The 12,923-nt window shown below is 39.7% G+C and overlaps 1 protein-coding gene across 1 annotated transcript in view; it reads left to right on the top strand.

Moving 5' to 3' along the window:
* Positions 1-117: 117 nt before the first annotated feature.
* The window catches only part of ELMO1 (engulfment and cell motility 1), a 314,729-nt gene continuing 301,923 nt past the window's right edge, over positions 118-12,923 (top strand). Inside the window, exons 1-2 of the mRNA XM_018075779.2 lie at positions 118-200; positions 434-504. The gene's annotated coding sequence lies outside the window, so the exon portion shown is untranslated. The remainder of the gene's footprint in view (positions 201-433; positions 505-12,923) is intronic.

The following is a 12,923-nucleotide window of genomic DNA, read 5'->3' on the forward strand; positions in this document are numbered from 1 at the left end:
ATGCGGGGTCAGGCCCGGGCGGAGACTGCGGCCGCAGCAAGTGTCCGCACCGCCGCGGGCGCCGCTCGGGAGGAGAAACCTCAACTTTGAAGCAAGTGCATCCCCGCAGGCAGCCAGGCTCGGCGTTGGTACCCAGCCGCCGCCTCCGAGGGCATGCCTCCCCCGCGACCCGGCCTTCGAGAGCTTTTGGTGGGGTTGGGGTGTGTGTATATGTGCATATGTTCCTTTTCCGAAGTTTATGCTCACACAAGTGATTAAACCGCTGATGAATTTCAGATTAAATGATTGTTCTGAAATGTGGGTGGTGATTATGCAGAGCCACGGTGCACAGCTTTGTAAAGCAAGTGGGTAGTGGGTCCAAAAAGTTACGTTTGTAAAGTTTTTTTGGCTCAAAGCCTTTGCAAAGTTTATTTTGAATATCTTTTCCTTGCAGAACCAATACAACTGTCCAGCTCTCCCCCGAGAACGGTATAAAGTAAATATAGGAGTTCCTGAAAAATAACAGTGAGTACATTTAAAATCAGTAGGGTTTTGTTGTTAACTTTATAAGAGTATCTCTTAACCTGCCAAGGCTCAAGATGTGTAACAAACACATCAAGAGCGCCAATGATAATAACAGTGCAGGAAATGTACCGTGTGTTAATTGCTGTAGTATAAACATGGTTGCCTATGAGCTGTGTTTCTTGATACAGCAGTTACAGTGCAATTTTAGCAAGGGATGTTTTGAACTCTGTTCGTAAGCAAATGGATTTTCTATTGCTTTTGTCACTCAGCTGCCTGATAGCCCTTGGTTAAAATATTTGTCTTTCGGGAAGAGAGGGAAGTTGAGTAAGAACTGTGCTCTGTCCCCTATCCGTGACAGAGGATGTTGTTTCCTTCTTTTTCCCCTTGTCTGTTTCTCCTCCTTTACCCCAAATGCATGCACACATGCATACCATCTCACCATCAGTTATATAATCTTGTAGACATTTATGGATTATTCATTGTTCACATTAGTCCCATTCTTTCCATGTCATTCTTGCTTGATTGAGTGGCTTAGGCAGAATATTACACAGTAAAGAAAAATACATTGAAATTTACATGAAGTTCTTCCAGTTAGAGCTGCAAGTTTACTTTCTCTGAAGGTTTTATTTCCCTGATACCCACCGCGTTTTTCGGGGCTTTTTTTTGTGGGTTGTTGTGGTGGTTGTTGTTTTTTTTTGTTTGTTTGTTTTATTTTTTTGTGTGTTTTGTTTGTCTGGGGTCTTTTTGTTTTGTTTTGTTTTTTGTTCCCCCCCAATATAAGTAGGTGGTAGGGATCTAATCTGATGACCAGTAACTAGGTAAGGAGGAGGAACAGCAGTGGTGACAGCTTGCTGGTAAATGTCCCTCTTGTGTACTGTTAGCAAAATCATAAGGCTGTTAAAAGTACCACAGCAGCTTTTAAAAACTTGCCAGTCAGAGAAAATAAAGATTAATATGGCTAAAACAGGAATATGATGTAAAATGAGTATTGGTGAAAAATACTGGTAGTGCAGTCTGTGAATCTTAGTGTGTGGATTGACCAACGTAGAGGTGAACCTGGTTCACAGTTCATTCATACTGGAAAGGTTGCATAGGGGTAGTTGGCTTTCTTTTCTCTCCCTGTGTAATCTCTTTGAAACTCACTGTGCTGTAGCTTGCAACTTTGCTGTGAGTATCATTGTCTGAGTATTTTTTTTTTTTTAATGAACAATGGGTTGGGGAGTGGGGGAGGAAGAGAACTGGTTTCTATACCATTTTGATATTTTTTCCTTATATTCTCTCTATGCCAGGAAAAAATTAATAGATGCACAGTTCAGAGGGATTCTGATAAAGGGATAGGAAAAACCTCTTACCTACTTACTCTGTAGCAGTCTTGGTCTCCAGAAGTATCTGCATTTGCTCAGTCATTATATAACCTGACCATACTGTTCTTAAAAGCTAGTACTGTATCCTCACTGTTCGGGTACAATATATTGTATACATTGTCCTACGGAGTTATTTTTTTTTAATGCCTCTTTGCCCTGGTGTTCATCAAACAAAGCTCATTATGCTATGTAAAGGTGTAACTGTTGCTGAAACACTGCTGTGTGCACTGTACTTCCTGACAGCAATGCCACTGAGCAGCGAATGGCAGATCAAGAGTAACGTGGTGTTCCACCCTTCCTTCCGCTCTTTGTTTTTTCTACCTAGTAGAAGTCTCTTTGATTTTAAGGTTTGGGCTCATGGACATGCATTCTCAGTGCCCAACCTACAGAGTGGTGTTGGAATATGATCCCAGGATTTCCATGCTGATACACAGGGAACAGAGCTCTCGAGTGCACACGTAAGACGTGTGGCTTTCTTCTTCTGATACTCTAGACAGCTTCAGTATGGATGGAGATTATGTCTATAGGTATAACTGTAACTAGGAAAAGTTTTCCACGGATCTCTGCCAGTGCACCTGTACACTAAAATGCAGTGTCCTCCTGTTCCAGTGACAAGTACAGGGGGGATGTTTTTGTATATTGCCAACCACAACATTTCTAATTCTGTGATTCTCAGATAAGGATTTGCTTGGGACTTAGATAAGGCCATCAAGTACAATTTTCCTCTTGAGCTGAGACTTTGCTGTCACTTGGTAGTCAGTTTCCTCAAAATGAATGATCTCTTTAAAGTTTAGGAGCTCTCTGTCATGCTGTACTGTGAATGTGCAGCATGTCCTTGTATTTAAAAAAAATAAAGTTGTCATGTAGAAGGTAATGGGAATTTGAGAACTCCAGAGGCTAGAAAACATCATGCATTTTTGAATCAAGAAAAAGTACTGTTGTCTCTTCTGATCTTCTACACCTGGGTCTAGAAGACTTTCTTCTCTGTTGTGTCACTGCACTGTCCAGAAAGTAGAACTTGAGGAAGAATGAGTTGACTGGGTTTGCCTCCCTGTTCAGTCATTATTTTATTAAAAAGGAGATTTCAAAAAAAAGGTTTTATGGTTATGAAGTCTTTGTGGTTTGAGCACTTGTGATTACAAATGGCTTTGTAAAACCATCAAGCCACCATTCAGTAAGGTATGTGCTGTATCTTTAAAAGATTTCCCTGCTTTGAGGGAGATTTTTTTGAAAAAGTTTCTTGTATTCGTGGCAGGAGGAATGTGCCAAGTACACGTTGTTAAACTTGTGTCAATTTAACAGAGCAACTGTTTAAAGGATTTCGGATAATTTTCCTTTTACTTGACTCAGTGACTCAGTCACTTTTTTTTTCTTTTATATTTTTTCCTCTCTCTCCAAATATAACACTGAAAGGAGAGAAAGAGAAACTAAAAGCAAGTGGCAGAAGTCAGTATGAGGTGATAATATATATGTGACACTTACCATAAAACAAACTGCAAGCATATGGTGTTAGAGAGATGAATGGAAGAATAATCACAAAATTGTGGAGCTGTCTTTCAGTCAGCATTTTTGCATCAAGCTATTTGCAAGAATTTGGTTTTGTGGTGTGATCTTTCATTATTGCAAGTGTTGGGAGACACGAAAGAGAGATTGGAGGATAATGTCACAACCTTTCTGCCAATTTCTTCTGTTTTCTGATCACTGTTAACATTTAAGAGGAATATTAATGAGAAATCTATACCCCAGGGAATAGCTAGCATGTTTCCTCTTCTCTCCATTTCTAATCTGACAGAGGTAAACTTCTGTGTTATGGGCAGACACTAAGTGGGTGTTGCCACGTGTGTGGTACGCATCAGTAAGGTACTGATTTCTCAAGCTGCTGAGCACATGCCTGCGCTTAAGAGCAGGGTGAACACTGATTCACACTGTGCTTGTTTGCAAACCCTTGAAGGTGCATTGATCTATTTTTCCTAATGGCAGGTTTCCATTGTGAGTGTTTGATTTATCTGTAGTAAGCTTGTTTTCAATGGCTGCTAGGAGCAGGAAGGTAATTGTGAGAAGCTAGTGGAAGTGATGGACAAGACATTTTGGCAGTAAATCACACTATGAAGAAGTCTTGAAGGTACTGCTGGTAGGGATCCCCTTAGAAAAGTGTTTTAGTTTATGTACAAATGAACTCATTTTGGTGCATTTCTAGTGAGTGGCCTTCGGAGTTCTTTAGAAAGCTGAATATACTACCTGGAAATGTTATGCAAATGTGATAAGTGACCTATTCTTTCCGCTTTTAAGGACATAAGTCTCCTTATTGTTGCTTCTGCTGTGTTCCATTTGCAGTCAAATTGCACTGCAAAACTCCACGGGAGCTAGCACTAGGACAAGGGAATGAATGGGAACTACCAGTCCATGCTGAGGGAAAAGATTTCCCCTCTCGGTATTTAATTAAGTTGATTTAAAGTGTTTGTGAAACATCATCTTCCGTAAAGAGGCTGAGGGGTCCAGGGGGCAGGGGGAGGGTGAGAAATAAGAAAAAAATTATTCCCAAACAGATCTATTACCAAATAATAACTGTGTCTTAGCTGTATGCGTTTTCTCTTTTGCTTCTGCTTTCCTTTTGATTTTTATTTCTCAAAGTTAAACTCTCCTTGTAACTTCTTCTTCCATGTTTGCCACTTCTACCTTGATACCTCACTCTGGTCTTTGGACATGTTTATCTAGCCCAACTCTCGTGGTTTCAAGGACTTTACCCAGTCCTTAAATTCTTTCCCAGGCATCCCTTAGGTTACTACTCAAATAGTTTTATTTAAAATTTCCAGGAAAAGCTGTGGACTGAAGTGTGTATTACCTCCTATGTTCTTAAAATCTCTACTTCAAAGGGCTTAGTGTACAGTCCTAATTTATGGGTGGCATATGAAGTATAAAACTATCTCTGAAATACTGTGTCATCAGGGACTGTGTAATTTTTTTATCAGCTCCATGAATACATATATGGTAACCTAGCTTTTTTTCTTGTTGAGCTTGCTTCAACTGAAAGGGAGGATGAGTCACTGCTTCTAAGAGAACTTCAGATTCTGGAGATGTGATGGCTTCAAGTTCCCATTCTTTAATACAGCAGGGGATCATTGCTTGAAGATGATCTAATTTCCTAGAGCTTTTTGCAAGTCAGAGTGTGTGCATGAACATGGACAAAATGCTCCATGTGGACCTTATTTTCCTTAATGAAAATGTATGAAGCTGACAACCCATGTCAAATACATCTAACATTTTGAGGTTACACAAGAGGAGGGATATGTAGGGTTTGACAACAGATTCAAGTAATGCTGTCAGCACGTCAACCTTCCTCCTTCAGTTGAGATTTTTATGTAAGTTTCCTGAGACTAGATGGTTGGTGATATTCAGACGTGGTTTTCTTCTAACCTCTTAGTAAGAATGGGAATTCAAGGGTCCTAATGTAGTCTGTTGGAAACTTCCATAAAATTAACCATGTAGTTGTCCTTTCCTGTGACTGTGCACATGCTGTAAGTAAAGAGTATACTTTGTTATGTGTTTACTGACTTGAAACCCATCTCTCTTTCTTCTGATGGTGGCCTATCTTTTATGTAGTAATAAGAGATGCATAAATGTTGGGAAAATGAACATTGTTTCCTTGCCCGTTTTCCTTGCAGCAAAACGCTGCCCTGTCTATATTGCTTTAGTCTCTGTGAAGATGTAATCACAGAATAGCCTGGGTTGGAAGGGACACACATGGATCATTGAGTCCAACTCCTGGCCCTTGCACAGAACAACCCAAGAATCCCACCATGTCCCTGAGTGCATTGTCCAAATGCTCCTTAAACTCTTGACCACTTCCCTGGGAAGCCTATTCCAGTGCCTGATCACCCTCTGGGGGACGAACCTTTTCCTGATGTCCAGTGTGGACCTCCGCTGACACGGTTTCAGCTGTTCCCTCGAGTCTTGTCACCGGTCATCAGAGATCAGTGCCTGCCCCTCTGCTGCCTCTCGTGAGGAAGCTTATTCTTATTTCTGTCCCTTGTCCTGTATTTTCTTCTGGTTTTGAATGGGCCAACACTTGCAGCACTTGAGTTGTGGATTCTTCAAACTTTTTCCTTGTAAGCATACAATCTAAGGTGGTTGTATGGTTTTAAAAAATTGAAACAATGCCAGTTGTCTTCAAATGAAGCCCAGACACATATCTAAAGAATCATGTCTTTAAAAGTTTTGTTACTGTTGTGAACAGTAATGGACTTAGTTTTAGCTGGAAATTATGTAACTTGAGTGTTTGGGCTGGTTTTGCACTCTAAGATGCCTATTCAGCTGTCTTTCCTACCTCTGCCACAGAGGAGATGGGATGGTTTTCTGACCAGCACTTGGTACCTGACATCTCCGAGCTCATTTCTGTGCTGACCTGTATGTAGTGCTTAGAGCTGCAAACTGCTGCTTTCCTTAAGGAGAAGGAGAAGGAAGCTGAAAGGGAAGCATCAGGGCACACAAAAACCATTAGCCAGACATCTCCTGCTGTGCAGGTGAATTGCCATTACTGGATTTGTAACTCACAGAGAAGGGAGAAATTACTCAAAACTGTGTCCCAACATCTTGAACCTCCCATGCAAACTTGTGTTGTGCATGGCTTGTGACAGTGGACATCTCTTTTGGGTAGAGGTGAAAACTCACTGGTTTTGTTCGCTCTTCGTTGATGGTTGAATTTGATCGTAAAGGCTTTTTCCAACCTTAACAATTCTGGGACAGGACTCGGCCTGGAGAAAAGGAGGTTCAGGGGCCTCCTCACTCTCTACAACTACCTGAGGAGGTTGAAGCCAGATAGGGGTTGGGCTTTGCTCCCGGGGAACAAGGGATGGGACAAAAGGAAACAACCTCAAGCTGTGCTGGGGGAGGTTCAGGTTGGACATGGGGAGAAACTTCTTCATGGAAAGCATTGTTAAGTGTTGGAATGGGCTGCCCATGGAGATGGTGGAGTCACCATCTTCCTGGAGGTATTCAAGGAATAGTTGCATGTGGCACTTAGTCCTCTGGTCTAATTGACAAGGTAGTGATCAGTCAAAGGTTGGACTTGATGATCTTGGACGTCTTTTCCAACCTAAATGATTCTTTGATTCTGTGAAAATAGGACAATGATTTTTATTTTTTAAATGCAGTTCAAACAATTTTTCTTATGTTTTGGAGTGATAGAGTTTAGCAAAACCAACATTTCAATAAATTCCTACAAAATGCAGTTGTTTTAACACTTTCTTCCTTAGTTATAGAATTGTTTTAGCTAACTATTCACATATTCTCGGTACATGCAGGAATTCTAGCGCTTGAATTTGTAGCTGAAGTGAAAATAATTCTTGCCTATTTTTCCTTGGCCAACGTACATTTATCATATAGTCTAGCAGAAGTGTGAGAGATATATCGGTCTTGGCAAAGATACCTCACATGAGCAGTTCAGTTTTTGTCTGACTAGACTGGCAGTCTGCTGTGTACTATGTTGAATCTTGCTGGAGTGACCATAGCAGGGGTGACTCTTTAAATTACTGCTTCATATTTTAAGAGAGATGGTAATATATTGAGGCAGGGTAACAAGGAATTTAGAACTATTTAGATAATACCCTCTGGCCAAAAACTGGATTCTCTAATTATAAGAGGTGAAAAATATCTATGACACAGGTTGGTATAACACAATTTTTACTGTTGGTGCCACTGAACATATTTGTTACATATCAGCATAGTCTTTTCCATTGCTTTGCTTTCTGGAATACAGTTGCACATTAGTCTTCATAGCAACGGTTGTGGCTTCAGCTGGAAATTGAAACCTGATAAGTGTTGGCTCAGCACATGGACTTTTGGACAAACTTTTTCAGTAACACTGAGCCAAACAAACTGGAAAAAAAAAATTCCTAAACGTAAGTACTGGTCCTTGCATTCTGAAAAAGATATCTGGTATACCCTTTGGTTGTGAGGCTTTTAAAATGTTGGAGTATTGGTGTTTGGGGTTTTTTTGGGGTTTTTTTGTGTTTGTTTTTTTTTTTGTGCTCCCAAGTTTTTTTTTCCCCTCTCCCTTCAAGCACCAGTGTACTCATCTGTTGAAACTCTACCCCCTGTGGTTCAAGTACATTCCTCCTATCAACCTTTTCACCCCACCTCCCACTGTCCCTCTTCACATGCACTGAAATCATTTCTGCTCACCAAACTCTCAAAATTCAGGTCTAGATGTGGGGTATAGTTCTGAGCTATACTTTATGTACGTCTTTAATTTCTTCTCCTATAGATATGCATAACTTTTCTTGTTGTGCTTAATCTTCTTTTTCTGAAAAAAAAAAGGCAGAAAATTTGAACAAATGAGAACTTCCATTGGAGACTGAAAGACAGAACATTTGGTATGGTGGTTGTTAACTGCTCAGGAGAAGGGAGAAAGGGGGGGGGGAAAAGAGCCAGTCAACCAAAAAGCCTACAAAGCCTAATGAAAATGTAAGGTCTTTTTCACTTTGGACCACTTAATACAATTTTAACCATATCTATGGCAAGTAGGTTTTGACATCTAGTGCCAGTACCAGTTCCAGAAAAGGAAGAAAAGGACACTTAAAAAAAAAAATATCACCCAGACCTTGAACAGAATTTTTTTTTTTAATGTAACTAATGTTAGAACTAGGTCAGTTTATGCGGTCTTTTTTGAAAAGACTGATCTTCATATTTTGGAGCTGAAAGTGAAACTTTTGTAAAAGTGCAAATGTGGAAAGCAATTTTGAAGGAGAAAAATCGTCTCTGCTGCCCTGTGTTGCTCTGAGCCTTTCTCTGTCCTGGCTTTCTTCTCTGACATATTTAGACAAACTGTTGAGACTTGAGCATCTGTTCCACACTCCGTATGAAATTCTGGTGATTTCAGTCTGTATTTTGTAGATTAGCTCTAGGGTGTAACCATGTAGAGCATCTTTCATAAACTTTTCTAATATGCAATGACTTTTGCTATTATTTCTTGACCTGCTAAAAACAGCCCATTTTTTCCTTCATCTACCTTAGAAATTTAACTTGTTTGGAGAGTGTCTGTTTGTGTGTTTGGGTAACAAGAGTTGGTAGTGTCATGCTGTATTGGGATGGTTTTCTGGAAAGTAGAGGTTTCAAAGGCTTCATCCCCTGCAGCTGCAAATGACTCAGAAGACATATTATGATAGAGGAGAGATGTCTGCAGAGGGAGAAGTGAAGAAAATAATCTGCATAATTTTAAATCCAAGTTGGAATTCGAGTTCTATTTTAAAACAAACACATAAATAAAATGGTCTTGGGCTATTTACACTGGAATTTTAAATTGATCTCCTGGCTCATATGCCAGAGGGATCGAAACATCCACAATTCAGTGGTGGTGGTATGTGGATTCAAGTTAAAACAGTAGGTTTTAAGATTTATTTTTTTTTTTTGCTATGTTCCAAATTGCTTAAATTTTGTAAAATTATTAATCTCACTCTAGAGATGGAGAGGCTTTTAGCTTTGAATTAATTCTGTATAATTACTATATGAAGGTTGGAAAAACAACTTTGCTGGCCTATAGGCAACTTTTTCTAATTAAAGGAATGATGGCATAAGGGTAAAAGCGGTCAGGCTTCCCTCCCCTAAATGAATAAATAAAGAACAACCAAACTAGACTTGAAAATCAAACCTAAGTCAACCCACAGATCCTTTGTTTCCAGCTAATTGTTCTTGCTGTGTTCACTGGTCTTCATGGAAGAGTGAGGGGATAAGCCTTGCTTTCCTGTCTTGAGGCTTTTCTCTCTTGATCTATTGAGATTCAGACTTGAGGGCCCCCTTCAGAGAACAAAGAGGCGCCCCCCCCCCCCCATGGATGTGGACTGGGGAGAGATGTAGCCTCTCAGGCTAGCAATTTGGAGTCATTTAAGAAAACCAGTAGTTTTAGTTTCATTTGGAAATGGTAAGCCTGAGTCAGTACAGTTTTCATACTGCTGATGTCTTGCTTTTGAATTCAGACCTACCTGGGCAAGTCCAGTATGTTCTGCTATGGGTTGGTTCCGAGATGTGTAATTTCAGTGGAATGACATTGTGCAACTATGTAGCTTTGACGTTATGGAAGAGACACTGTAAGTCACTGTTTTGACATTGGAACAACGTAGTTGTAGTCTTAGCATCGGGTAAAGACTGGTGTCCTAAGTGGGTACATCCTCAGGACAGCTACTCTTCAATGTTTCAATGCTAGCAGTGTTCCTGTGGGAAGGAGAGGAGAATTCAGGTGTGCCACACAGTGCAGATTCTGGTAAGAATTGCAGAACCCCAGTTGGCAGGGCTCACAAAATGTTTTCTGTATCTTATAACTTCTTCATTACAGTTTGTTTCCAGGAGCATCAACTGTGGTGAGATATGCAAGCATTAGTTATGGATGTATAATTACAGCTATGCATGTAATTAACTGCATTATCAGTATTAGCCAAGGGGAAAGAGAGTTGTGGGTTCTCAATATGGTAGTCCCTGTGTGTTGTCATTTCATATGCACACTACATGAGACAAGAGGCAGTAAAAGAGAAGCCTTGGGAGAAAATTATCTTAAAAATTTAATATGGATCACTAAATGGTTTGGATTGGAAGGGACCTTTGAAGACTGTCTAGTCCAACCTCCAGGTTGTATTATTTTGTCAAAAGTAGTACCACTGAAAAAAGTGTTAATCGGTTGTAATAGCGTTAGCTTGTGAGAGCTGCAGCAAGATCTGTTAATTCACAGTATTTATAGAAAGAGAAAGGTAAGTCTGGTATGGTCAGTGTGGACACCTGGTATTTACCCATCTTATGGAGAAGTTCCAAGTGGGAGCAAGGCATGGTTGTGTTCTGTATTGATAAAGAAAACCTGAAGCAGTTAGAAAACTTAGAGGTTGTTCTGAGCGTCTTCTCAATGTTAATTTAAAAATCCAAGGGTAGACAGTAGGCAGAATGCAGACATAAAGGGATATATTTGCAATCTACTTTCTGAATTAAAGCTGTGGAGTTACCTTCTCTAGGGACAGCATGGACGGTATGTATTAGCAGTGGGAACTCTTGTTCTCTCCTACTGTTTTTCAGATTGTAACATGAAGTTCCTGCTGTAGCTGTAGTGTCTTGGTGAGATAATTCAGCCAAACTGGGCAGAAAAGATCTGCAATTAATTTTTTCAGATACAGGCAGAACTGAACTGCTCCATCTACCGAATAATGGTAGAGGACTTCCCACCAAACATTGGGAAAAGCTCAGGGTGGGTCCTTTTAGGTCTGGCTGTGCAGTATTTGTATTGAATACATCTATGTATCAGGTGTAGGTAGAAATTCTCAACCTCTTTTAGTATATGCTAAAGGCAAAGAAAGCGTTTAATGGTTGCATTCAGTTTGAGATATCTGTTATTGTTTGTTTTCATTTTTTAATCTGATGGTAGCATAAAGCCTTGAACACGGCCAAAGGAGATTTTTTAGAAGGCCCTTTGTCAATGGATATGAACAAAGATGATTTTAATACATTACTGAACAACTGACACAAGCTCTTGCACATAGGGGCTCCCTGGAAACATCTAGATTTCATGAGGGAAGGACCACCTCCATCTTTCCTCACTGAATTAGGAATTCTGTTGTAGTAATTAGGAATTCAGTTTTAATAATTCTGTAGGCAGCAGTTCTGCATCGTGAGCAGCAGTTGCTTCATGTTACTAAAGGTTGTCCATAGATGAGAGATCATGAAGTAACAATATGATTTAGTTGACAAGTACTAATCCTTGATGTTCTCCATAATTTTCTGTTTTGTATTCATACTGATTTCACATTGGGATGTCTACATTTGGAAGTGGGAAAAAAGCTGATAGTTTGGGGGCTTCTATGTGTGTGTTTGGATTTTTTTTGTTCATTTTGTTTGTTTCAAAAGAAGAACTTAATCTTTAACTTTTTGCTGGCTTTATGGAGAAAGCTGTGCAGGTGGTTATCTTGGTCTCATACAAAGAAATTTAATAATAATTTGCCATAATATTTCCAATAAAAATGTTAACCAAATAATTCTGAACAGCTGTCATAACTCAGTTTCTCCTACTAACATAACACCATTCAGTTTAGTGGTGTTAAACCTCTAGAGTTTGGCCTTTTGAAGAAGGAGAATTATCTCAGTTACACCATGCTGTAAACGTTGATTCTTCAATTGTGACCAGTGTGTAACCTCTGTGCAGAGAATTAGTCCATATGTTCACAGTCCAGGACATAAAGTTTTGAATGAAAAAATGAGATCAAAGAAAGGAAGACGCCTTCCTTGAGAAATTGATGCAGACTTAAAATATGTAAAGTTACTTTCTTCCTTTCTGAGGTCTAACACTGACCTTTGGTTACTTCTAGTCCCATTGAGGAATTCAGGAAATCAGTGAAAGCTGAGGGTGATATATGTGATAATTTCAAAAGCTTTTTTTATTTACTGAACAGTCTGGATACCATAAGGGAAGAAGCTGTCTGCTTCTTTCCCACTGGTATGCTCCTAGAGCAGAAAGAGTGTATTTGGGAAGAGAAGGAGCTTCTCTCAGTTAGTGTTAATAGAGCAGCTATGTCTTAAGAGCAGCTGTTTCCCCATTGTTAGGCAAAGAGATTGGGTTGCTGAAACACTTGCATAAAATAATGTGTCTTTCTGCAGTAAATCTTTTAAAGTATTTCTGACAAGAAAAATAGTATATTTCAGCAGTTGTCGATGGCTTGCCTTGTGCAATTGTCAGAAGAGGAGCAAGACTGTATTGGGAAGAACCAGCAGAAATTTGTAGCATTTGGCCTCACCATTTTCTTCTGCAGAAACAGAGTAGAAATACTAGAATGTTGTTTACATCTGTGGGTATATGGATCCACAGTGTAATGTGTTTTCCTTCTTTTCTGCAGACCATTTTTATGTACATAGGAGGAGCAGGTGCTCATTGCCAGTGAAAGCCATTGTATGTTACCTGCCCCTTTGGAAGAGAAATTTTGTGTGTTTTTATTTAAAAACTGCCAGTGCCAGCGGCACATTTTTTTTGTTGTTCTCATTTTAAAACCCATATCTTAGACTTCCTTATGTCCTCTTACAAAAAAAGAGATT

Source organism: Manacus vitellinus, unplaced genomic scaffold (assembly GCF_001715985.3).
Source record: "Manacus vitellinus isolate BGI_N305 unplaced genomic scaffold, ASM171598v3 scaffold_3_pilon, whole genome shotgun sequence".
In the NCBI taxonomy this organism is placed as follows: Eukaryota; Metazoa; Chordata; class Aves; order Passeriformes; family Pipridae; genus Manacus; species Manacus vitellinus.